Source organism: Protopterus annectens, chromosome 7.part1, assembly GCF_019279795.1.
Source record: "Protopterus annectens isolate FY-2018-M chromosome 7.part1, PAN1.0, whole genome shotgun sequence".
NCBI lineage: Eukaryota > Metazoa > Chordata > Ceratodontiformes > Protopteridae > Protopterus > Protopterus annectens.
In genome coordinates, this window is record NC_056740.1 from 266,552,659 (window position 1) to 266,579,049 (window position 26,391).

The 26,391-nt window shown below is 39.7% G+C and overlaps 1 long non-coding RNA gene across 1 annotated transcript in view; it reads right to left on the reverse strand.

Moving 5' to 3' along the window:
• Positions 1 to 26,391, reverse strand: part of LOC122807726 — a 977,429-nt gene that overhangs the window by 586,363 nt on the left and 364,675 nt on the right. The window contains exon 2 of the long non-coding RNA XR_006365718.1: positions 24,657 to 24,794. This is a non-coding gene — a long non-coding RNA (uncharacterized LOC122807726). The remainder of the gene's footprint in view (positions 1 to 24,656; positions 24,795 to 26,391) is intronic.

Genomic DNA, 26,391 nt, shown 5'->3' on the forward strand with positions numbered 1-26,391 from the left:
TGAATTGGAAGCTAAGCGTTTGGAAATAGAAGCAGCAGAGAGACTGAGGCATCTTGAGACTGAGGAAAATGAGAAACTGCTACACCTAGAAGCTGAGAAGAAGGAGAGACAGAGGCAACATGAAAAGGAGATGCTGACTCTTTGCCAGAGTCATGGAGGAAATGGGGAAGGGAGTAACTGGACCCCAGAAGAACAAAAGGTCAGTAAATTTCTTCCACAATTTACAGAGGGGGATCATTTTGATAGTTTAATTTATATGTTTGAGAGGGTATGTAAACAGTATGATGTTAACCAAATGCTCTGGGTACGGTCCCTGACCCCCTTACTCCATGGTAAACCTGTAACTGTTTTATCCAAACTGTCTGACAATGATTTCTTAAATTATAATGCTGTAAAGAATTGTTTGCTAGAATTTTTTAAACTAACACCTGAAGCTTATAGGAAAAAGTTTTGTGAGCATAGATGCAAGACAGATGAAAGTGTGTGTGAATATGTTGCAGAACTAAGCACTTATTTTCATAGGTCAGTGAGTAGATGTCAGGTCACCACTTTTAAAAGGCTGGCAGACCTTTTGGTGAGGGAACAAGCCCTTAGTACTTTGCCTGAGGATCATGAGGATCTGGTTAGCTGATAGACAATGCTCTACTGCAGATGAGTTTGGGAAGAAGGGAGACCTATACCTAGCAAGCAGGGCATCACTGCACAGGAAAGGGACCCCCAGTACTGCTCATGGGTCTAAGGGAACACATGGTGAACAGCCCAACAGAATCTTACAGTAGCAGGGGAAGCCACTAGTTCAGGTACACATCCAGGACCTAGGGTTAAATGTTTTAAATGCAACCAGTGGGGCCATGTAGCATACAGATGTACATGGAGGCAAGGTGGGGAACAAAAGTTAGTAGAGCCAGTAAGTGGGAATGACAAAATGCCACAAGTAGGTTGTCATGAGACATCAAGGGTACCAGACTATCACAAGAGGTTATATCCTATCATAGTGAATGGCAAAGAGGCCATTGCTAAGAGAGACACAGCTCTGAAAAAAACATTGTGAAGCCTGCAATGGTTACAGAGGAGCACTACTTGCCTGAGCAGCTTACTCCAGCCAGAGCTTTAGAAGGGACCCCATTCCATATACCTTTGATTAGGGTTCACCTTGACTGGGAGGGTGGAAAAGGAAGCAAGCAAGTAGGTGTGTTTGAGGACATCCCTGCAGATGTCCTGATAGGGAATGATTTTGATAATGCAGTAGCATTTGATCATGCAGTTACATGCAGTCATTGTAAATATTAATATGATCCACAGGCTTGTTTGACAAATGTAAGAAAATTGTGTTATGCGCTGAACTGTAACCACAGTGCACCCTGCTGGAAGAAGGCTGATAAGCAAAGAATTTTACAAGTGTGTGTGATCTCAAGCTCAGAGACAGGATGTCTGGGCCAGGAAAATATTTCTATTGTCCTAAAACAGAGATAATTACTAGGTTTCACATGTAAAGTGTCTTTTATTGCTGTGGCTTCCTGGCAGGTGCAGACTACAAATAAATGTTAAGTGTTAAGTTCTGTGAGTCTGGGAACTGTAAGGAGAAGTGTCAAGAATGATGTAATCTGAAATGACTCAGCAGTAATGTGCATTATCAATTTAAGACTTTCTCAGAGAGAAAGATTTTACATTTTGTATTTTGTTCTGAATTTGACAACTCACCAGCACTGTGCTTTGCGCTGTAAGTAGTATCTTAGATCTTAGTATTTCTCTTGGAGACAGATATAAATAGTAAGACTACTCTAGCTGTTTTCTATAATTATATGAGACTGTCCTACAATGTGTTTTAAAGTATCTCCTGTGATTTCTGAACTCTGTTATCGCTATGCTGAATTAATGAGTATTATCTTGTGTTTTTATTATTTATTATTAAATATTTTTAAACCTTTTAACTGTGGCAGTTTGTGTAGAGATAATTTAAGCTCTTATCATACTTACATGTATTTGGTGATACTGTATAGGCTACTCCTAAATAGCCTTCAAGTCTCAGTCACACTTACCAATTGGATAACAGTAACATTGCACAGTAGAATTGAACACCCTTTGGTAAATGTCTTTAGAGTAGCTGATAAGAGTAGTTAGTGGCAGTGATTACTACCGTATAGTCTGGGCAGAATGGGGCATAGCTGGAGAACCTGTGCCAGCCTTCTCCAGGAGTGTCTGTGTGTGTATATAACTCAAATCTCAAAGTGTGTGTGTGAGCTACTTAGGCAAAGACACGAAGCACTGGTTGGACAGGCAGGGTACTGGAGGTTTTGGCTTAACCTCTCGGTTGAGATCTGAACCCTATAGCTGTGCCAGTGGGGTGTCTTACTGGAGATCTGGAGAGAAAGGGAGAAACCAGCCTCAGACTGACTGATCTCTGCATGCTCTTAAGAAAATTTTACTTTACTGTGTGTTTACTTGTTATCCTCCCAATATGGAAGCTCCTCACTGGTGCTAGTGGTGAGGATTGAGGCTCCTTGATTACTGGGCCAGTGCACGGGCATCACAAGTGTTAGTCAATTTTAGTTTTTAGAGTGGTTTGGAGGTTTGTAAGGATGGTTTCTCCATATAGAAGTGATGGTAGCAGGTAAGATTTAGCTATGGTTACTTTAGTTTAATTGTGAGGAAGTTTTTTTGTTCTGTAGTGCATTCCTAACTTTTTGTGTGGTTTTTAACTACATTTAGAATATCTGTGGTAATATCAAGCAAATTCAGTATGAGATATTACTTCAATGTCAGTGTTATTTAAGGAGGCGATTTTTACATATGAATGCTTGTCCAGTGTAAAAGGGGATGGGCAGGAGAAGTTAGACTACTAAGGTTAGAATAACAGTTAGTTGAGAGGGGTGGTTGGATCAGGCTTAGGACTTAAGGAATAAAATAGGAGCTTTCATTAAGCAGGATATGATATAATCAGTAGAGGGTGGGAGGGATACTTAAGGGAGGGAGGTAGAAATGTTCCGTCTCTTGGCAGAAGTATTTGTGAAGAGTACTTCAGTTATCTGAGCTCAAGTGACCAATGGTGGTGTCAGATATTAAATTTAAGAAGTAAGGTGGATTTTTTATGATAGGCAGTAGGAAGGTTTTTTTGGGTAGATTTTTTGAAAAGACGGCCAGATTAAGGGACAGGTAGGCTGTAGACTGGCTATGTGATAGAGGTGTGTGGAATCAGAGAACTCTTGTTAGTAGAGGGCTAGGGTTAGGCAGATGTTGGAAGGTCTCCACAGTTTAGTGCAAGGCTATCTGGGTGGGTCTAACAGCTGGAGTTTGCTTTCAAATGTTCTGCTAAAGAAGGATAAAAACTGATAGCTAAAAAGTGGAGACAGTAATGGTAATGATAGCAGAGAGTTGGGAGATGAGTTAGTCTGTAAAAAGCTGAATAGCAACTGTTGTTTGAGTTTTTTTCCTGCTTACCTGGGGGGGACTTGATTTTCCCTGGAGTTAACCCTGATGGGCAGCTGTTGTGGCCATTACTTTGCAGCCAGTTCATGCAAGGAAGTACTTTATGTAAAATAGCACTTGGTTGCCTGGGGCAGAGTGCCAGATTCTGACTCATACTTTGCTGTCCCACATAAATGTTATGTTTTTCTGGCAAATCAGTGGCATTTTTAGTCATCAGTGAGGACAGAATGTGGAGTTTCAAGATTCATATCCTAAAAAAATCATTGTACTGAAACACATATTTTTACTTAATACATTTTGTTTCTTGCCCCCCCCCCCCCCCAGCTGCTTTACCTCTCTAAAGTGGATTACCTCTTATTGACTGTCAGTTTGCCATGGGTGGTGCCAAGGTTGGGTAGTTCACAGGTAGAAGAAAGCCGCAGAAGACATTTGGCAGTGGTGGTTTACTGGCTATTCAGTGGCAGGATTAGGTGCTAGACATCTCATGTGGATCAAAGCCTGGCGATGCTTAAAAGTGGCTTGGCATTAACAGCCTTTCAGCTATGTATATCAAAGGCTTAGCATGCTCAGGCTGGTCCCATCCACTTGACTCATTGGGGGCATACATCCTAAGTGTTTAGAATCTAACAATATGTTCTGACTGTTGCATCATAATTTGGCTGTTTCTCATAAAAAATGTGGTTCTGTGATAAATCATCAAGGATTAGAGTCTATAAATAATGACGGCCATATGAGTGTCAGACTATTTTCTTTCGGAAAATGAATGCCAATGCATAACCTATTCTAGCAACCTTTTAAGCTTGTCAGAGAAATATTTAAAATCTGCCTTAAATTTGGGTCTTCATCCCCCACCCCCCTTACACATTAGTCAGCTTTGCCTAGAATTGCTGTGCTAAGGAATTGAGAGGAATGTTTGAGGGGGTGAAGGGCTGCAGCAGGGGCTGGTCTTGGCAATCAGTTACTCCGTATTATGCAAAGAGGGAAGGGACATGGCTGGGGTGTACTATGGCTTAAAAACGTATAGGGTCCTTCACTGTTACATTCTGGAAGTGTTTTTCATACTGTCTGTGTCAAGGTTTTCACAAGTCCATGCGTTGTAGTACTAAATCATATTAATTTGAAAAAGAATTTTATAAATAATGCACAATCCATTAAAGCAGCAAGTAGGTTCCACATCTTGGTGAGTTGCTATGCAGTATGAGAAATAATATGCCATGTCTCTGATACAGAGGCTGAGTGTTATGTTTGTAGCAAGGATAGTTCGGTCTCAAGGGGAGAGGTTAAGAAAGAACATTTATTGTGTCTTATTAAAAAGAAAGAAAAGACATTTGAAATATGAATAATGAGCAATGTCTGCACAGGCATAATGAACAGTGGGGAGCTGAGTTACAGTAGTGATGTATGTCAGGCGTATAGATCGCTCTAGGTTAGATATGGCAGAGTACGATTGGGGCAGTATCCAAGCCTCACATTTTCATGGTGCTTCTCTTTGTTTAGCTGCAATTAGCAGTGCCCTGTATAGACACAAAAGCCTAGAAGCTCTGTTTTTCCCTAAACAGCTGTCAGTGAAACCCTTCCCACCTTTTCTACTGCTCTATGAGCAACTCAGTTATGCACTGACCAGCATTGCTTTATTGATCAACTTTAGACTACGCAAAGTATTGCCCTCTTGTAGTCTTGGCGCTACCAGCACAGTCCTGTCAAATTAACCCATTCCCTTCCCTAATAAAACATATAGTAAGAGCCTGTTATAATGGATGGGCAGTTTCCCATCATCTCTCTGGCCAGCCTTATAGACTGAGGCATGCTGAGGCAATGTAGCTTTCAAATGTTCTGCTAAAGAAGGATAAAAACTGATAGCTAAAAGTGGAGACAGTAATGGTAATGATAGCAGAGGGTTGGGAGTTGAGTTAGTCTGTAAAGAGCTGAATAGCAACTGTTCTTTGAGATTTATTCCTGCTTACCTGGGGGGGGGGGACTTGATTTTCCCTGGAGTTAACCCTGACGGCAACCACTTACTTCTGAAACAAACAGATATTTTATGTGAGAGATGTAGTTACACTATGAAATTGGAGGCAACACTCTCACATAAAGACAAATCAAGTGCCAAACAGTTGTCAGCACACACACAGACTTCCCACACTAAATAAGGACATGACACATAAACCTACATATACTCAATAGTAAATTACGATCAGAGACCTCCCAAATGGAAACCACTTACACACATAACAATGCAAAAAAAAAAAAAAACAACCAGAACTTATAACACATATACATCAGTGTTTTAACAAACACACCTATAAGGCATAACACCAGCAAACTTAATGTACTGGCCATAGGTGACTCCATTGTAAGACACATGGATGTTCCCCTTACCAGGCTAGATAAGGAGTAGGCTATGGTTAGCAGCCAAGGATGATGCCACAATTCAAACAAAAAATGACTGAATTTAACAATTGGCTTAGCTTCTGGTGTCAGTCCAAGGGGATCCAATATATGTCAGCCTGGGAAGACATGGCCGTCAAGCCATGCTGCTTTGCCAGAGATAGTCTGCACCTATCTCCTCTCAGCTTTAAGATACTGGCAAAGGCATCAGCCATGCATATTGTGCTTTTTTTTTTTGGCACTGTCAAAATAACCAACCTCTCAACTTAACAAATCCTCTCTAGATAAACTCAAGGTACTGCTTAATGCTAGGAGTCTAAACAAGAAACTGCTCTCCCTGGAAGCACTTCTCTCTTTTGAATATGCTGATGTCTGTGCAGTCACCGAGACATGGTTCAAAGGCACAGAAAGCTCCCCAACTATGCAGAGCTAGAATGCCTTCCATACATTCAGATCACAAACTGAGCATGAAAGAACCAAAGGAGGAGGTGTATCCATCTCCATTAAGGATAAGTACACCCTGAGACTGGTCAAACAGCATGATTTTCTTAAGCTAGTCTATGTCCAATTAAATATAGGCAAAGCCCCCTATCACATCATAGCTAGCTATAAGTCCCCCATCATGAAACAAGAAAACCATACTGGATACCTGGACTTACTGGAATTACTTGCCATACATCCCATCACCTTACTCATGGATGATTTTAATTATCCTACCATAGACTGGGAAATATACATGACCACAAACATGCTGGCTCAGAGGTTCTTGGAATTTGTCAAAGCAAATGCTTAGGGAAAGCTAGTCAACACACCCACAAGAGTCTCAAATGTTCTAAACACAGTACTCACTAACATGGGAGAGCATTGCACCACCCCCATGTGATATCTTCCCTGGTAAGATTGGAGCATAAATCAGTCTTGTTCAATGTAATTATAAGAGCAGATACCACATCAAGCTCAAAAATGCTTAATAACTTTTCAAAGACAAACTACCTCCTACTAAGTGATGGTATAAGAAGTTTCAAAGCCCCATAGAATGCAGATAAGATAGACTCCTATGCAGAGGTGTACATCAATACCCTGTATAACCACTCAACCAGTTGTACAGAATCAGCTGTACCTGACAGGATCAAAACCAGGTCTTGCCAAAAAAACAAGCCACCCTGGTGGACCCCTAGTATAAACAGGCTATGCAACAAGAGAAAGAAACTATTGTCCAAGAACAAGAGGGAACTGACTCAGCAGAGGAAGAAATTCCTCTCTGTCTTAAACAAACAAATCAGAAATCTTGTGAAGTCCTCCATAGCTAATTTCATAGCAAAAATAGCCTCCCTAACTAAGGATAATCACAAGGCATTCTTTAACTACTTCTAAAAACTAAAAGGGAATACCCAGCTATATGCTGAACTGGTTGTGGATGGCACCATCTATACTCAACTTGAGGTAATAGTCAACTTGCTAGCAGACAGATTTGGAGCAAACTTCACCCCCCCCCCCCGTTCCCTCAAGTCATCCTGCAAAGTATACCTGCCACAATTTCTCAGCTTATTATCTCAAGAGAACAGATTAACTTGGCACTCTCCAAGGTCAAAAACATGGCATAAGTGGGACCAGAAAACATTGCAGGTTGCCTTTCAAACAAATTAAAATATGACCTAGCAGACCCACTTGGATCTCTGTTTAACCACAGTCTGCAAACTGGCTATGTTCTGGCAGAATGGAGGACAGGAACAGTAATTCCTCTGCACAAAGGGGGACCATCAACTGACCTTTGGAATTATAGGCCCATAAGCTTGAATAGCCTCATATGCAAGGCCATGGAAAGAATCATTATGAACCTTATTAACAAGGATATAGGTAACCTCCAAACTCTGGACCCAATCCAGTTCAGATTCATTAAAGGCAGATCATGACTGTAAAACATGGTTGACTTCCTTGAGAAAATCACCAAGGCTCTGGACGAGGGAAAGACAGTGCATACCACCTATCTTGACCTAGCCAAGTAATTTGACACAATCCACCACTCAGGTATTATAGACAAACTCTTCTAATTGAAAATTAACCCCTACATTACCATATGGGTAGCCAACTGGCTCATTGATAGGACATATGCCAAAGTGGGTGACTTCACCTCTAGCAAAAGACCATTCACCAGTAGCGTATCACAGGGTTCTGTGATGGACTCCTTACTGTTTAGAATTTACTTCTCAGAAGTCCAGGCAAACTTGGATAGCCTGTGGTTGACCAAGTTCCCTGATGACTGCAAATTGGGAGCAATCATTGAGTCCCCCAATGATTTAATATACTGCAGACAGGGCTAATGCAGACAAATGATTAGTGCCAAAGCCACAGATTAAAGCTAAATGCAAAAAACTGCATTGTTATTCCCTTTGGGAAAGCTGTCATACCTGCTAATTGTATTATAGACAGCATCCACTGAATTTTGACCCAGTGGTACTTGATCTGGGTACTCAGGTTGATAGCAACCTGAACGTTGACCACTATGTATCCACAATAGTAAGGAAATCGTTCTATATGGCACATCTTGTAAGTAAATGCATAGAATCTAGATCTAAGGATGTTATAATTCCATTATACTTGGCCCTCATCAGAGCAATAATTGAGTACAATGCTCCCTTTTGCATGTACCTCACCAGACACCTGCAACAACTGGAGAGACCACAGCTGTATCTCACCAAGAAATTGCAGGGTATACAAAAAATGTCTTAAGTGGAAAGACTGAAAGCCTTGTCACTGTATTCTGTTTCCTATAGGTTGCAAAAGGGTGACCCGTGTCTTGCTTACAGGGAAGTCTCTAACCCAGCCCTGATGAAAAAGCTACATATTTGTAAATCAGACTGCACAAGGGTCACTTGCTTCAGGGATCTTAACCTAATCAATGACATAGGTTCATAGGTTAGTACTAAGCTAACTGCCCTTGTGAGCCATTCCAAGCCTAGCCAATTGTCCCTTGTGAGACACAAACCGTGCACTTTGTGTTTGTAAGGCAAACATCTTAACCATTAGGCCACCTTCCCAACCCAACATGAATAGGTCATGCTGGATAGATAGACACATCTCCCAGGGACTGCCACTTCTCTTGAACAAGCTTCCAGTTCACGTGAAACAGAGTACCTCCCTGACCCTTTTCATATGTAAACTAGATCAATGGATGGGTGACCAGAAATTCACTCCTGGGGTGCTGCCCATGTCTCTCCTGGACAAAGGAAGTTATTATTAACTACCATAGTGAGGACTGATTAGAAGCCCTTAAAGTCAGGGTGAGGAAGGTCATATAACTAATTGGGTTATTACATTTTGATTGTAGGGCCATAGGGCCAGGTAAGGCCTTACCTAACCCATTGGAAAACATGTTGACAGATGTTAAGAGTTTATCAAAACAATCCTGTCTTAGTTTGTGATTTATTGATCTTTACTGATAAAAGAGGTGCAGCTGCGAGCTACAGTGAGCAGAAGCTACTGCGCACATTCACACATGATGTAAAAGAATTCCAGGTTTTGTGCGACTTTCACAACTTTTATGGTCAGAGCAACAACTTTACTGTACTTAGTTTAATATTTAGTTGTATATCGTTTATGATTTTTTTTTTCATAAAAGTTTATTTAAATTCTCTTTGAATTCTGTGTTAAGTGACTTTGATTATTGTTTTCTTTTAGAATTCTTTATTCATTTGCAGCTAAATATGAATTCCTTAAATGAGTATGTGATTAATGGTTTGGTAAAGCACAACTATTTTGTACAGTGCACTGAAACTGAATGCTTTGTTTATTTAAAGGCAGCACCTGATAACACTGCGTCAAAAGTTTGATGATTTTCTTACCATTATTAGCAGTAAATCCAGACTTACTGATGATGATTGCACTTGTGCAATTGGCACAGTTTGGAGTGCTGTTGTTATGTATATTAATGACTGTGCTGATGAAATAAATATTGTTAGGGAAAGAGTAAATAGAATATATTTAGGAATGGAGGTGTCTATTGCCTGTAAAGATCACTCAACCTGTACTGAACAAGATGATACCACTGATAACTTTGGAATTCTAAATACAAGTATTCAGTAATCTGAGAATTCAGAGAGTATTGAAGGAGATAATTTATTTATTTATTTAGCATTTATTTACTGGGAAAGTCTGACTTGGAATAAAGCCAATTTCCAGCAGCAGCCCAGGGAGAAACACTCCAGATGTAGGTCTTTATACAAAAATATATAAAAAAGAAAGAAAGAAAGAACTTCACAACAAATAACAAGGAATAAAAATAAAATGATAAATGTCTGCAAAGCAAAAAGAATGCATAAAAAGCACACTGCTTTGTTATTTAACACAGATTACAGGGAATGATGACCTTTTCCTATCAGGCAACCTTCAGGCTACAGAAAAGGCATAATTTTGTAAAAGCAAACATAGAAAAAAACAGGTAAGGAACAGGTAAAAAGAATGAAATCAAAACTGAATGTGTAAGGACTGAAGAGCATTACTGTAAGAAAAAAGTGGAGAAAGACAGACACTGACAGCATGTCTCAAGCTGGAAGAGAACTGCATGCTTGCAAACGTGATAAGCAATGAAAAACAGTGGGATTAATAAGACTAATGGCATTGAGATCATGCCTTTCTAACAATTGAGAGAGCAGATTTTACTGAATTAAAATCTGAAGATTCTTCAGATTTGGTCAGAAAAGATATTGTTGTAATTGGACATTCAATCATTACACAAACTGATACTTGGCATTTGCAGAGAAGATACTGAACATCAAATAGTGTTATCCTTGCCAGGAGCAAAAACAGAGGATGAGAGACAAGCCTTGGAATGTGTTAATGCATGGAAGTACAGATCTGTTTTTATTCATGTTTTATTCATTTGGGCGGTGCAGTGGTACAGTGGTTAATGTTGTCGCCTCACAGCAAGAGGTTCTCTGGTTCAATTCTCAACTGATGTGCCTACTGTGTGGAGTTTGCATGTTCTCCCTGCATCTGCGTGGGTTTCCTCCAGGTACTCTGGTTTCCTCCCACATTCTAAAGACATGCGTCTGAAGCATTTCCCCTGGGCCTCCACTGAAAACAGGCTCTGTGGAGCCTAGTCGGTCTTTCCTGGTCAACAAATGTTAAATAATTAAAAATAAAATGTTGGTACAAATGATCTCATCTGCAAGGACTCTTTGACTGTTAGTAGGGAACTTATATCCCTCTTAGATTTTTAACAAATCACATATAGAAGGGAAAATCAGGTTACTGTAAGTGAAAAGGTGTTTTAGGTAAATATCTACATGGAAAACATGTCTCATTTAAAAAAATGGAAATGTGTAGAGCATCCAGGCCTAGTTTTGGGTACACGTGTTCAGACAGGATGGTGTTCACTTACCAAGATCAAAGAATAGAATTATTGCAGCAGATATTTTGCAATATTTGACAAACACAAGGCAGGTTTTTTTGCCAGGTTGAAAATTTAACAGCACCCAGATAGCAACATTTGATACATCTATGATAGGTGTTAATGCTATAACCATTACGAATAAATGTTTTTTATTAGAAAATTTCCCACATTCCCACAAGACTGAAGTTATTGTTTGTAAAACATGGTGAAAAACAATGACTGAAAAACAGTTCTGTCAGGTTACAAATGTTTTTCTTGTAAAAGATCTAACAAAAAAAAATCAGGTGGTGTTCTTACGATACTTATTAAAGATAGTTATGACTTAGTTATTATATGTTCAGTTTTAACACCAACAGTACAGATTGTATAGCTGTGACAGTAAAGGCAGCCTTGGAACATATAACAATTGTTGGAGTGTATAGTCCACATCCACCAAAGTCAAGTACTTATGACCTAGAGAAATTCATACATTTCTTGTATTAAACACAAGATGGAAGAATAATACTGGCTTGAGACTTAAATTTACCAGAAATAGACTAGAATAATATTGATTCAACAACATTAAGAAGGAAATTATTCACAACATATGTTCATAGCTCTCAACTTTCCAGATTTTTGCAGAATGTCCAGATTTTGACGAGTAAATGGGCATGCCTTCGTTGAAGGTTGAATGTTGAGCTAGCACCTCGGCGTTTGTGAAAATCTACTGCCATTCATTAGCGGACCAGAGTTCCGCTGTGGCGACCCCTAACTGGGAAAAGCCAAAAGACAAACAACAACATTTTCAGTTTGTTCCACATAAAATTTGTGGTTCTCTGGCAAATCATTGAGGATTGATTGAAGTTATTAAATAATACTAATTAATGACATATATTTGAGTTTCAGACTTCATATCCTTCAGAAAAATATATAATAATGTAAAATCTGTCATTCTGTCAACCTTGTAAGTTTATAGGAGCAATATTTGAAATCTGTCCATATTTTTGGGACTTTGTCCCCCATTGTTTCTGGTTTTACCCAGATTTCTTGCATTGAGAGGTTGAGAGGTATGCATACCCTAAAGGGCCCATATCTATATAGGAAGAATGCAGAGTTCCTGTAATTACAACTACGCAGGTAAAAGCTGCACTCTCTAAAGCCAAAAACACAGCATCCATGGGACTGGACAACATCCCAGGCTGCGTTTAACACGAACTTCAGAATGAACTGGCTCCCCACTTAAGCACCATGTTCAATAATAGCCTTGCATCAGGCTTTGTGCCCACTGAATGGCACACAGCAACAGTTATCCACTCCACAAAGGGGGAGCCACCACTGATCCCGGGAACTATCGACCTATTAGCCTGATGAGCCTGATCTGTAAGGCCATGGTATGTATCATCATGGAACCCGTAAACAAAGACATTGGCAACCTCCAAACTCTGGATCCCATCCAGTTCGGGTTTGTGAAAGGCAGATCATGCCTCCTGAACCTGATCGACTTCTTTGAAGTAGTCACCAAAGTCGTAGATGAGTTAAAGGTGGTTCACACAGCCTATCTTGATCTCGACAAGGCTTTCAACACCATCCCCCATTCTGGAATTATAGCTATACTCACTAAACTAGGTATAAATCCCTACTTCACAAGATGGGTTGCCAACTGGCTCACTGACAGAGCCCACATTGTAAAAGTTGCAGACTCCAAATCTGAAGTCAAAGCAGTGACAAGTGGAGTACCACAGGGTTCCATCCTGGCACTTCTACTGTTTGGTATCTACTTCTCTGAAGTACATGCTAACACAGAAGGCCTCTGGCTAACGAAGGTCACAGATGACTGCAAACTAGGAGCCATAGTCAAGTCCCTAAAGGATGTGGACATCCTACAGAAGAGCCTCGCTGAGACAGATGCCTGGTGTCAGAGCCATGGCCTCAAGCTCAATGCCAAAAAGTGCAGTGTCATCCCCTTTGGTAAGAACTCTGTAGCCATGAACTACCACACAGGCAGCAATCTACTTAACACCGAATTTGTGAAAAGAGACCTTGGGACCCAGGTGGACAGTAGTCTCTCCTTTGATAGTCACATCGCCACAGTAGTCAGGAAGTCCATCTACGTGGCACACCTCATCATAAAAGGGTTCTCATCCAAGAAAAAAGAGTTAATTGTTCCCCTCTACCCGACACTCATTAGACCCATTATAGAGTACAACGCCCCTTTTGGAATATACCTCACAAGACATCTGCAGCAGCTGGAAAGGCCACAGAAGTATCTCACAAAGAGGATTACTGGCCTCAAACAAATGCCCTACACTGGCCACCTCAAAAAACTCCAGCTTTACTCCGTAGCATATCGCCTTTGCTGAGGTGATCTCTGCCTAATATATAAAGCTATGTCAAACCCAGAGCTGTTGGACATGCTACGTCCAAAGAAATCCCAATCCCTCCGAGCTACACGCTCTAGGGACATAAACATTGTCACCACAATAAACAGGACATGCTGGAGGGATAGATTCCTGTCCCAGAGACTTCCCATACTCTGGAACAGGCTACCCATCTATGGCAAGCAAAGTTCTTCATTAGGACTCTTCAAGAAAAATCTTGATTAGTGGTTGTGAAATAGGAAACACACCCCAGGGATCACTTCTGTGTCTCAGCTTGACACTGGCACAGGAAAATAACTTTCTTGGGTTGCGTATGTCAGGGAAAGTACAGTTGTGTACCTACCATAAATGTAGATGTTCGAGTGTATTCACTGTTGCAGTCATTACACTTTGGTTATCCTGCTGGCAGGCTACCTGCAGTCGGCCTGAATTCCAAAGTCCTGGTCCAGTGTCGGTTGCTGTCGCCTCTTCCCTGATGTCAGTGCGCCAGGGGTATAAAAGATGCAGTCGATGCCATTTTCTTCAGTTTTTCTTGCCCCAGATGTCAGGTGCCCCCAAAAGGGTAGGCTAAAAACATTGCTTATAAAAGCATGCACTATAATAAACAATACCTTCATCTACAAGCAAATACACCACATAGGTTATATAGGATAGAGAAGTACAGATAAGTCCCAGCAAAGAAAGGGGGATGGCGGGTGGGTAACCTGGACGGCAACAGTGAATACACTCGAACATCTACATTTATGGTAGGTACACAATTGTACTATGCTCATCGTGTTTCACTGTTGCAGTCATTACACTTGGGTTGAATCCCAAAGCTGAGGTTGGGCGGCTGGGTCTAAATAGAATTAGGAGTGGCTATAAGGCCCTTTAGAACTGCAGAGGCAAAGCCTGCTCTGGATTTAGAGTAAAGAGATAAGTGGTAGTGCTTAGTAATAGTGTGCACTGAAGTCCAAGTTGAAGCCTCCAAAATATCCTTGGTTGGTACTCCTCTGAGGAAGGCTGCTGCCCTGGTAGAATGTGGTCTAATGCCCTTAGGCACTGATTTGCCATGTTGTGAGTAGCAGAAATTAATGCAGTGTCCTATCCATTTTGAAATAGTCTGCTTTGAGGCAGCCTTTCCTTGTGATACTGCAGCATATGCCACTAAAAGTTGCTCAGTTTTTCTGAAAGTTTTAGCTTTGTCCAAGTAGAAGCGTAACTGTCTGTGTATGTCCAAAGAATGCAGAAGTCTCTCCCCTTTATTCTGTGGGTTTGGGTAAAAGGTAGGCAAATGAATGGTTTGGTTAAGAGCCACACTGGACACTACCTTAGGCATAAATGTTGGATTTGTCCTTAATGAAACCCTGCCCAGATGGAAGATAATAAAAGGTTCCACAGCCATTAATGCCTGTAACTCTGAGACTCTTCATGCTGAAGTTATTGCTAGGAGCAGAGCTGTTTTCTATGATAAGAATTTTATCTCAGCTGTATTGGTTGGCTCAAAAGGAGGCAGTGTGAGTTTTTCCAAGACAAAATTGAGGTCCCATGCAGGTATAGGTGCTCTCCTTGGAGGTCTTATGTTTTTGGCCCCCCTGAGGAACTGCCTAAACAATGGATGTGAAAAAATAGGTGGGTCTGTATTGTAATGAGCTGAAATGGCAGAGGCATGGATCTTAATTGATGAGAAGGATAGGCCTTTATCCAGCATCTCGGTTAGATATTGTAAAATCTGAGAAATATTTGGAACAAGCATGTCAATTCCTTGTGCCTGGTTCCAAGCACAGAAACTCTTCCATTTTTCTGCATAAGATTTTCTGGTGCTGGGCTACCTGGAGTCCAAAATAACATCCATAATCACTTTAGAGAGAGGTGTATTCTGAATGGTTACACTATCCGCCATGCAGCTAGATTTATGGTTCTGAGTTGGCTGGGCAGTATCTGATTGTTTTTTTGGGTCAGGAAATGAGGAAATTGAGGCAATGTCCAGGCTAGGCCTTGAGACAAGCTCCTTAGGATTGGGTACCAGTGTTGGCGTGGCCAATCCGGGGCAATCAGTATAATTTGTGGCTTCTCTTGTCTGACCTCAAGGAGCACCTTGGGAAGGAGAGGCAGTGGAGGAAAGGCATATACTGTAAGGTTGTTCCAGCTGAATGACAAAGCATCCACTTTCCATGCTTGTTTGTGATAAGTCCTTGTGCAGAATCTCTGAAGTTGGCAGTTGTGAGGGGAGGCAAAAATATTTATGTCTGGGCATCCCCATTTCCTTGTTATCATGCTGAAGATTTGTGGATCTAGTTTCCACTCGTGAGGATCCATGAGATTTCTGCTTAGTTCGTCTGCCAGAGCATTTGTTTTTTCTGACAGGAATTGTGCTTGCAGGTGTACTTGGTAAGTCAATGCTGTGTTCCACAAAATCATTGCTTGTCTGCAGAGGGGGTAGGAATGTGTGCCACCCTGCTTGTTTATGTACCACATAACTGTGGCGTTGTCCATCCTTATCAGTAGCTGTCCTGGATGAAGTAGGTCCTTGAAGGCTGTCAGGGCATTTTGTACAGCTAGCATCTCTTTTTTATTGATGTGAAGATGCCTTTGGCTTGGGGGCCATGTGCCCTGAATACATTTTCCTGCCATGTGGGCCCCCCAGGCATAATCTGATGCATCTGTTGTTAGTGTTTGCCTGGTTGCGGGTAAAGTGAATGGCTGTCCCTTGTTGTGGTGACAGGCCTGTGACCACCATCGAAACTCCTGTTGCAGGCAGGGAATGAGTGAAATTAATGATTCCAGGCTGTGGCAATGTTGAGTCCAAACACTTTTTAGATACCATTGTAGTTTCCTCATATGCAGTCTTGCATATGGAATTAGCAGAATGCAGGAGGCCATGTAGCCCAGAGCCTGCAGAAATTTTCTTGCAGATAACTGGGTCTTTGTTGCCATGCTTTTGAAGTAAGACGCCAGTTGTCTTTGTTTGTCTGGCATGAGATAAGCCATCTGGGCAGTTGTATTTAAGCTTGCACCCAGGAATATTATCGCTTGAGAGGTTACTAGTTTTGATTTCTTTTCATTTACTGTGTACCCTAGGCAAATTAATAATCTTTTTACAAACAACAGATGCTTTAGTAGAATGTCTTTGGTCTCTGCTTGAATAAGGCAGTCATCCAAGTAGGGATATATTTGAATTCCTCTTTGTCTGCAAAATGCAATTACTGGTGCCAGGCATTTTGTGAAGACCCTGGGCACAGTAGATAAGCCAAAGGGCAGTGCAGAGAATTGGTAATGCATTGAGCCAGCTATGAATCTGAGGTATCTTCTGCAGGATTGTCTGATTGGGACATGCAGGTATGCCTCTTTGAGGTCCAAAACTACAAGCCGAGCCTTCCTGCCCAGCATGGGCAGAAGCTGCTGCAGAGTCAACATTTTGAATTTCAGAACGTCCAGAAAAGTATTCAAAATAGACAGGTCCAGAATTGGTCTCCATGCTTTGTCCTTTCTTGGTACTAAGAAAACTCTTGAGTAAAATCCTTGTCCCTGCTCTTGTTGTGGCACTGGCTGAATAGCCCTTATGTCCATGAGAGATGAAACTTGTTTTTGTGCCTCTGCCCATTGATTGTGTGGCAGGTCTGGCATACCTTTTGCCTTTGGAAGGGTGTGAAAGTGGAACCTGTAGCCCTGAGAGACTATATTTAAGACCCATTTGTCCTGGGTAATCATGTGCCAATTTTGTGAAAAAAGTGCTAGCTTTCCCACTAAGGGTGCTGCCAAAAGATAAATGCTTGGCATTGGCAGAGGGAAGTCATTGGGACTGTTTCCTATATGGCTGTTGTTTGTTTTCTCCACTTTTGGAGGTAGAAGCACCCCATTGTTTGGGCCTGTATGAGCCCTGGGGCTGTTGTCTGCCTCTTGAGTGTCTTTATCTGCCTCTTTGTGGCCTGTCTTTTCACGGGAAAGGACCAATTTTTAGAAGGCCAGTTCCTGCTAAATCTGGGTGGCTGTACCTGTAAGAAATCCTTTACTGTCTGCATAGATTTAGCTTTATCCTCCATTTTCTTCAACACCTCTTCTGCCTTAACACCAAACAAAGTATCATGCTGTAATGTAGCATCCAATAATTTTGCTTTAGCATGATCAGGCAGAGTTTGTTCCTTTAACCAAGCATGCCTACTAATGACAGAACCTGTTACAGCGGCCCTGCAAGAGGCCTCCAGTGAATCATAACCACATTGCAAAGTATGTTTTCCCACTTGTTCAGCTGCATGCAATAAATCCTGCATTTCCTTGTTTTCAAAACAATCAGAATTTGTCAACATTTTCTGTTTTAACAGAGACATTAAGTATTGCTGATATTTAAGCATATGAAACTGACAATTTAAAGCCCTTACAGCCAAGATAGCAGAAGTGTAAACTTTTCCCCCCATCTGTCCAGTGCCCTAGAATCTCTATCTGAGGGGACAGGGTTTTTTGCAGTAGCAGCTTTGACCCCTTTGGGACCCTGAGAAACAGTTTTAGGGTCAGCAGCAGGGTTTTTATATAGAAATTTATGAGACTCTGGAACTCTGTAGTATCTGTCTGGCTTAACAGGTGCAGGAGGTGAAGAGTTGGGAGACAGGCCGGACTCTAAAAATATATCATCTACAATGTCTAAAACAGGTGGAATAGCAAGAGGTCTGTGCTGAGGTAGTAAAAGAAAGTCTCTGAGCCTTTTCTTAGAATCTGAATAATCTTGGCTCTCCCAATGAAAATGCTCCCTCATGGTATGCAGGGTTTCCCCAAAAGAGTAATCCTCAGGAGGAGAAGCTGAAGGGACAGATTCTTCAGCATCAGAATCCTCATAGGGAGGAATAGATTATCCCTGTTCTAAAGAGGAGTCAGAGGAAATGGAAACCTGATCAGAGAAATCATATTCAGTGTCTTGCCTAGGCCTCTTATCAGGAGGGGGATGGGAACCCCTGATCAAAGTAATTAGGTCTTCGGCCATTTTGAGCATCTGTTTCTTAGGCTTGGAAGTCTGTCCTGGAGAATGCTGTACTTGTTTCCTTGTCTTTAAAACTGTCTTAGTCTTTGTCTTGGATGCTGAAGTTGGCTTGATATAAAGTTGTGTACAAAAAACAAACTTCCAGAACTAGTAATTACTAAAAACAAACTTCCAGAACTAGTAATACTAAAAACAAACTTCCAGAACTAGTGTTATTGACAGAATTGTATACTACAATAATAACAAAGGTGGTGATGACAACATCTTACTTGAGGCTAAAGAATGTTTATGGCAATTACGGCTAAATGCAAGTTCTAGCCCTGGTATTAACAAACATATTTCTATATCAAGTATACTAAAGTACAAGTCTCAATTTATTTTATTTTGCATGTATTAGGTTAACATCTGATAATTTAGTGTTTTAAATATTTTGTATAACAATATGAATTTTAATGTTAGTAGGAAATTCTTCAATGAATGATTTTATGCTGGATTGTATAACAATTATTTATTTTTAATAATCATTTAGATTTATATTATTACCTAGATATTTATATATGTATTTTTTACTTGTATTTACTGGTATTACATATACATAGTTTTTGACAAGGTTTTATTGCATTCACAAATTAATAAGTTTGCACAAGTCCTGGCTGTTTATGTTCATTTTTGATGTAAATATTGCTGATTGTACCTTTTAAATGAAAAATTTTTAGCTGCGTAGGTAATAATTTGTTTAATTGTTTAATTGTTTAACTATCCAATTTGTATAAGGATTTAAAAGGAGGTTCAACACAAGTATTGTCAGTACTCTGAAGATGCCCTGATGTTTGTGAGTGAAAGCGCTTAGTACAATTTTGGTTAAATAAATAAATCGGTGGTCTGCAGTTGTTCCTGGTTCGCCTTTTTTGTTTTATAAAGTTGTGTAGGTCTGAAAACACCCTCAGAAGCCGATGCCTGCTCAGTGGCTCCGGACCCATCTGAGGGATTAGTTTCCGAAGGCCCAAAACTTTGAGTATCCAGAGGCCTAGTTGTCTCCACGTGGGAGTCAGAGGCGGCCTGTGGCTCTGAGGTAGCGGGTGTCAGGGGCTGCGAAAGCGCCTCACTAAGAACCAGCAAACCGGCGACTGGCCTAGAAGAGGCTTTGTCGTCGGTTTTGGACCTCGAATGCCTGTCCTTTTCCTTTTCCTTTTCCTTGTGCTTTTTATGAACTCCAGTCATTGGCTGTTCCGACAGCATTATACAGTTAAACCTTCGGCCAAAATAATGAAATGCAAAATCGTACCGACGCTTAATAGTGCATTGGTTAAATCTAGCACAAAACCGACAACTAGCAACGTCGTGGTCAGGGCCTAGGCAAGGAATACAGTAAGAGTGAAAATCCTTATGAGGTATTTGCTTCCCACAAGAAATACATTTGATTTTGTATGTATTAGGTTAACATCTGATAATTTAGTGTTTTAAATATTTTGTATAGCAATATGAATTTTAATGTTAACTTTTTCTGACATCGGTCTGGAGCAAGAAAAAAGTTTCCCCAATGGGGTACTTAGCTTTATAGAAGACTTCGGATCTGAAATTCAATTTCGAAAATCTCAGGAGTTGGCAGACCAGCACGTGCGAACTGCTTTTGCTTCGGGCACCGCACGGCAAGAAAGACTGAAGAAAATGGTGTTGACTGCATCTTTTATACCCCTGGCGCACTGACGTCAGGGAAGAGGTGACAGCAACCGACGCCGGACCAGGACTTTGGAATTCAGGCCGACTGCGAGTAGCCTGCCAGCAAGATAATGACTGTAACAGTGAAACACAATGAACATCCTTGTTGGTTAGGCTTATGTAGGCCCTTGGGCCGATAGCCTAGTACCTACCTTTGAACCTATGAACCTATGTTCAGGAATAACAATTGCTTCAGGCTGTAAAAAAAATCCTACCAGGGAATGGCACATACCAGACATTGTTTGCATTCCTAAAGTAAATACTGTTATTTCATGGCAAGTTTTACCACTGTTGATTTACAGTGATCATGGGGTTATGCAGAATAATTTGTGTATAGATAATTCAACCAAACCAATTCACAGTAGATCGATAATATATTACATGGAAGCAAAACAGTCACTATGCAAAACTAACTGGAGTGATGCTTTCAGCAGAAAAACTGCAGAAAGAATGTGAAATGTTTTGAAAGAGAAACTGAATAAAAAAAAAATAAAAAAATATTTAACATCAGGATCTAGGCACATAACATCAGCAGGATAGATGTCCATAAGAACAAAATACTTCGTTAAGGTGAGAAACAAAAAAGGAAGAAAAAATGGCAAACAGGTTGAGCTACAACTTTGAAAACAGAAATAAACAAGTTGGACAGAAAAATTAAACATAGTGTAAGGAAAAGATAAAAAAAGAAGAAAATGTATATCAAGATATTGAGCATGATAGGAAACTATTTTATAGATACATAAAATGTGGAAGGAGTAAAGACATACAAACTGTTAAACTGTGTGTAGACTCTAAAATTTATTCTCAGACACAACAGATTATAGATACATTTACAAACTCTTATAAAAAGCAGTGTGCTCCACAAATGGGATGATAAATTGTCCTAGTGACATTTGGGTAACCTCACATAGTGCAATCAAAATAGATTATATTGAAAAAGAGCTATTTAAACTAGATCCAAGGAAAGCAAGGAGACAGAATTATTAATAATGTCCTGAGAACACTTCAGCAATAACTTACAAAACCATTATATCTCTTATTTACTTGTTGTATATATGGGGAGATTCCTCAAGACTAGACACATGCACTTGTTAAACCTGTCTTTAACAGAAAGGGGAGTAGGACAAACCCAGAGTCATATAGACCCTTAAGTTTACTTTCATGTAGTGAAAAAATAATAGAGTAGGTAATACTGGATAAGTTATCATCTGAATTGTAAAGGCTGAGACTTGAAATCATATATCAGCATACATATGTTTAAAATGGGTCTATATTAAATTATCGAACATCACGAATGTCGAATGTCTGGATTATCGAAAGTGCTGTTCATCGAGCTCTGGTTTGTGGAATTGGTGTGCAGTGAAGATCGGGAATTTTGCCCGTTCCTCACTGTAGTACGATCTCGGAGTTGGTATATATAATTAGCAGGGAATGTGGGGGGTGCAGCCCCCCACAAAACCAAGTAATGCGAATGGCACTTTTGATATTTTGGTCGTTCAACATTCGATAATTTAATATAGACCAGTTTAAAATAGCTCTATAACCACCTGTAATATAATGTTATATACCAATATAATGTAGCAGTGGTACGGCGGTAGCATTGTTACCTCACAGCAAGAGGTTCTCCCGTTCGATTTTGGCTTGGCTTGAGAGTGCCTTCCTTATGGAGTCTGCATGTCGTCCCCACAGTTGGGTAGCATTCGAAAGACATGCGTGCATAAATGGGCATGCCTTCGTTGAAGGTTGGGCGTCGAGCTGGCACCTCAGTGTTTCGTAAAAAATCTACTGCCAATCATTAGCGGACCGGAGTTCTGCTGTGGCGACCCCTTACTGGGAAAAAGACAAACAACAACAACAACCAATATAATAACAGCTATGAAAGAATTGTGCTGTGATATATATTATAATGATTTAACTTCAGCATTTTACTGAGTCACATACAAAATACTGGTCAATAAATTAGAACAACTAAGTATTGATACACTCTTGATAATATAGATAGCTGCATGGCTTACAACTGAAGGGGTGAAAAGATTTATAAAGTCTAGGAAATCAGAAATAATGAAGACAGTTTACTGTAGTAAATCCTTGTTTTTCATGTACCGTATATGTTGCTTTGGATATTTACTGTAAACCAGTTGTTGACTGTTTACCTATTTTTGTAAGTGATAAGCTATAGAACATGTGGAGCTTTTCTCCCCTGGCCTCTGCTGAAAAAGGGCTACTTAGCTCAGCTAGACAAACCCGGTCAACAAATGTAAACTAAATAAATAAATAAATAAACATTGTTAGTTATGATAGACCCAAACTTTAGAACAGAATAACAATATGGAAACCTTATAAGAAAACAAGTTTGTATAAACTGGAAAGAGTACAGCGGAAATATACCATGGACAGCCATGGGTGTGAAAATTTAAGTTACTATGAAAGACTTAAATATCTGAACTGTACAGTGTCTCATAAAGATACTTAAAAGGAGACCTTATTGAGGCATATAAGGCATTTAGAGACAACTGCCTCTGGAAATGTTTGTGTTATCTAATAGTACTAGAAAATCATCAAATAAGCTATGTACAAGATTCTACAGGAATGAGAAGTGTACCAACTGGTTCTTTGAAAGAGCAGTTGATGCATGAAATAGATTACTAAATTACATTAAAGTAAACACTAGTTTAGATATTTTTAAGAACAGCCTGGACACTTGTTAAGGGAACAACTGTTTTGGTATATTGGCAGGTCAAAAGGGCATTAATGCCCGTGCTTGAAATATATGTATGTTACTAAGGTAGTCAAGTAAGATCTAAAGATGTGAAATGAGCCTTTGGAGCAGTTAAGTAAGATCTAAAGATGTGAAATGAGCCTTTGGAGTAGTTCAGTGGTGCTGTGACGTGATAAGAATGGTGGGGTTTGTCAGATGATCTATAACTGTATACAGGTAACACCACAAGGACTAGGCATGGATTCATATTTTAAGGGGAAATGGTTTTATGTGGCTTGGCCTGACCATTGGACAGGGGAGATGAAAAAGGATATTACTTTCTTAATGCTTATGCCCATTTGGGTCATAGGAAAACTTGATGAATAGCAAGGCACTTTTTCTTTTAAGTGTATGACTTATTAGGAAAAAAACAACGTAGAAGGAAAAAAAAACAACAATCAGAACCAAATGTACTGAACAACTATATACAGTTTGTACAATATTTATAGCTCACTGTATCAAACAAAATTAAGTAAGTCATAATTAAGACAACATCCAACTTCCAGACCTTCTGTGCAATTAAACTATAGACATAAGACATCATTCAATAATTAGCAGAACCCATGAGCTCCATTGTAACAACTTCATTTGTTTTGTGAACAAATAAACATTTCCATTCCTAAGGGATGTTTACCATCTGGTGCCTGTCTTTAAAGGAATACATAACATAACTCATACGCTTCCTAAGAACCCCTTTAATCTTCTTGTATTCCAAAGTTCTTTTGGTTTTCCAATTTTTTGCATCTAATAACCTGATCACACTTGCTAATACCAAGCCTGCCCTTAGCGTAGTCTCCAGCTGGAGTGAGTTAACAAAAATCCAAAGTTTACACTCAGGTTTAACATCCATCTCAAAGGTCTATTCCAACCATTGAGTAAGGCTGAAATACGATGACAGTTTTCCATTCTGGTAATGTGGCAGTTGTACAAGTTTTAGCTAAGAAGTTTACAAGGCTGGTCACAGTAAGTCAGTTTTACATTGCAGTGGGAAGTTTATGGAGCCAAAGCCTTTGTCTATGAATCACAGTGTAAGAGGTGCATTACATTATTTGCCAAAAAACGGGAGAGAGGAACACTCCAATAAAATATTTATTAAAGTAAATAAAATACTGCATTAAACCATTATATATCAATGGAGAGTAGTTATGGCTCCATCTGTATAATCATTAAAAATATGTGATTTAATACAAAGATTACATTTTGTCAATATAGTTAAACAGACCATTGCTTACTTTCCATCATTAGGTATTTTCTTAATTCAAAGACTTTAGTAATCTGCAATCCCTGTGACATGAATGGGGTAAAATGAACAAAGTCATATCTTGTAGAGCTTTTTTTACATGACTTACACCTCTGACTCTATAAATTGGTTTAGTGATTTTGAATAACTATGCCAATTTTTTACTGTATTTTAAACAGTTTTGCAATAATTCATGATACTGAAACTGTGGTGAAAAATACTTTTAAACAGTACCCCCAAAAGTTTAGTTTCAACAGAATAAATATTTAGAAAACTTCTCATAAGAAGTTACAGCCTTAGTTGTGCACAGATATCAGCAATCAGAATAAACTGTGGGATACATAATTAGGAAAATAGTAAACATATAAAAAAGGAGAACATTAACTCATACCATGTTTTAATACTGGGACTTTTAATATACTCACTTCCAGATCCTGATGTAAGCAGTAATCCTTTTAGTTTTTCCTCCAGATTTTATGCAGTACGGTAAACCTGCACACATGTACGGCACCTTCGGTTATTCTCTTCTTATTGCTTCATAGTCTTTGGTATGTCCTGCAAAACTAGATAAGAAGCGCTTTGTTTTAGCTGCAAGCTGCCAGATACTGATACCATATCTTTTGTTTAAACTGGATTTCTGTGAACTATTTTTAGCTGACGGTCATGTCCATACTACACCATGCATACTTAATGTGTTTAATGACACATGTATACAATTCATTTCTTTATATGCAAACCATTTCCTACATATCATTGCCTGTTGCACATTTTACTTTTATCTTGAATTAAACAGATGTCTGTAATGAGAATCATCCTTGAAAGCTGCTGCACAGATTTATCAGATGTTCTTGGCAGAGCAATTGCTACCTTTTCATCAGAGACATTTGTCAAATCAGAGTGCAGTTATATGTGTGCATGTGTGTGTGTGTGTGTGTGTGTGTGTGTGTGTGTGTGTGTGTGTGTGTGTGTGCAGTGTTGTGTGAATGTGTGCGTGCATATGTGCATACATGGGTGTGCCCATGTGCCTGTGTGGCCGTGGGTGTATGTTTATATGTATGGGTGTAATTATGACTGTTGAGTGGTTGATTATTGAAATGTGAATTTCCATATTGACACATAGCTCAATTTCTAAAGTATTTAGCTTTCACATAATGCCAGCATTAGGAATGGTATCAAAGACCTTGGTCAGGACAAGACATGCCACATGCAGTGCATGGCCGCTGTCTATAAACTTTATAACCTCTTCAAAGAAATTTGCAAGCTTAAAGAGATAAGATCTGCTCCACACAAAAGAAAGTATAGATCAAGTTTAAGAAGATACTTGATATTTGAATAACCTTCCCACAGTACAAATGAATGACACCCAACTCTGAATAACCAAAATAACTTAATTTAATGATATGCTGCACTTTCATTCCAAAAGAACCTACTGTTCTGTTTAAATGAAAGCACTCAACATATCATTAAATTAAGTTATTTTTGGTTATACAGTCTTGGACGTCTTATTCACTTGTACTGCAGCAAGGTTATTTGAATTTCAGTTTGTGTGGTTGCCTTGTATGGTTCAGTTCTCAGTTTGTCTTGTGTAAGATACTTGATACCACAGTTTGCATTTAATTCCCTCAGGAAATGCATGATAATACAATAATGCAAATCCTGTTATTCTATCAGCTTTCTAAGTTTATTAAAGTAATAATTAAAATCTCTCCTTGATTTTGGATCTTTGCCCCCCCAAAAAAAGTTTTTGGATTTGTCCAGATCTATTTTGCTAAGAAGATGAGAGACATAACTGCAGCTTATTCTTGTTTTCTTTTGTTCTTATTGCTGATCTCTGTCACTCTGTACTATCCTACTCAATGCATGCTTACTCTGTCTTCCTTTATGCTGCCACTCTGTGTTTCTTTGTACAATCCTGCTAACCTGCTTGCTTACCCTGTCTTCCTTTATGCTGCTGTTACTCTGTATTATACTGCTGTACTGCCTGCTTACTTTCCCTAATCCCTTTTTGCTGCTGTCCTGCATTACTGTTTACAGTTCTGCTGTAACACCTGCTTACTCTCTCCTTCTTCTTTCTTGCTGCTGCCCTGTGTTACTCCATTCTGCTCTGCTTTGTTGACTATTTGTTTTGCCCTCCTTTTTGCGGTAGCCTGGGTTACGCTG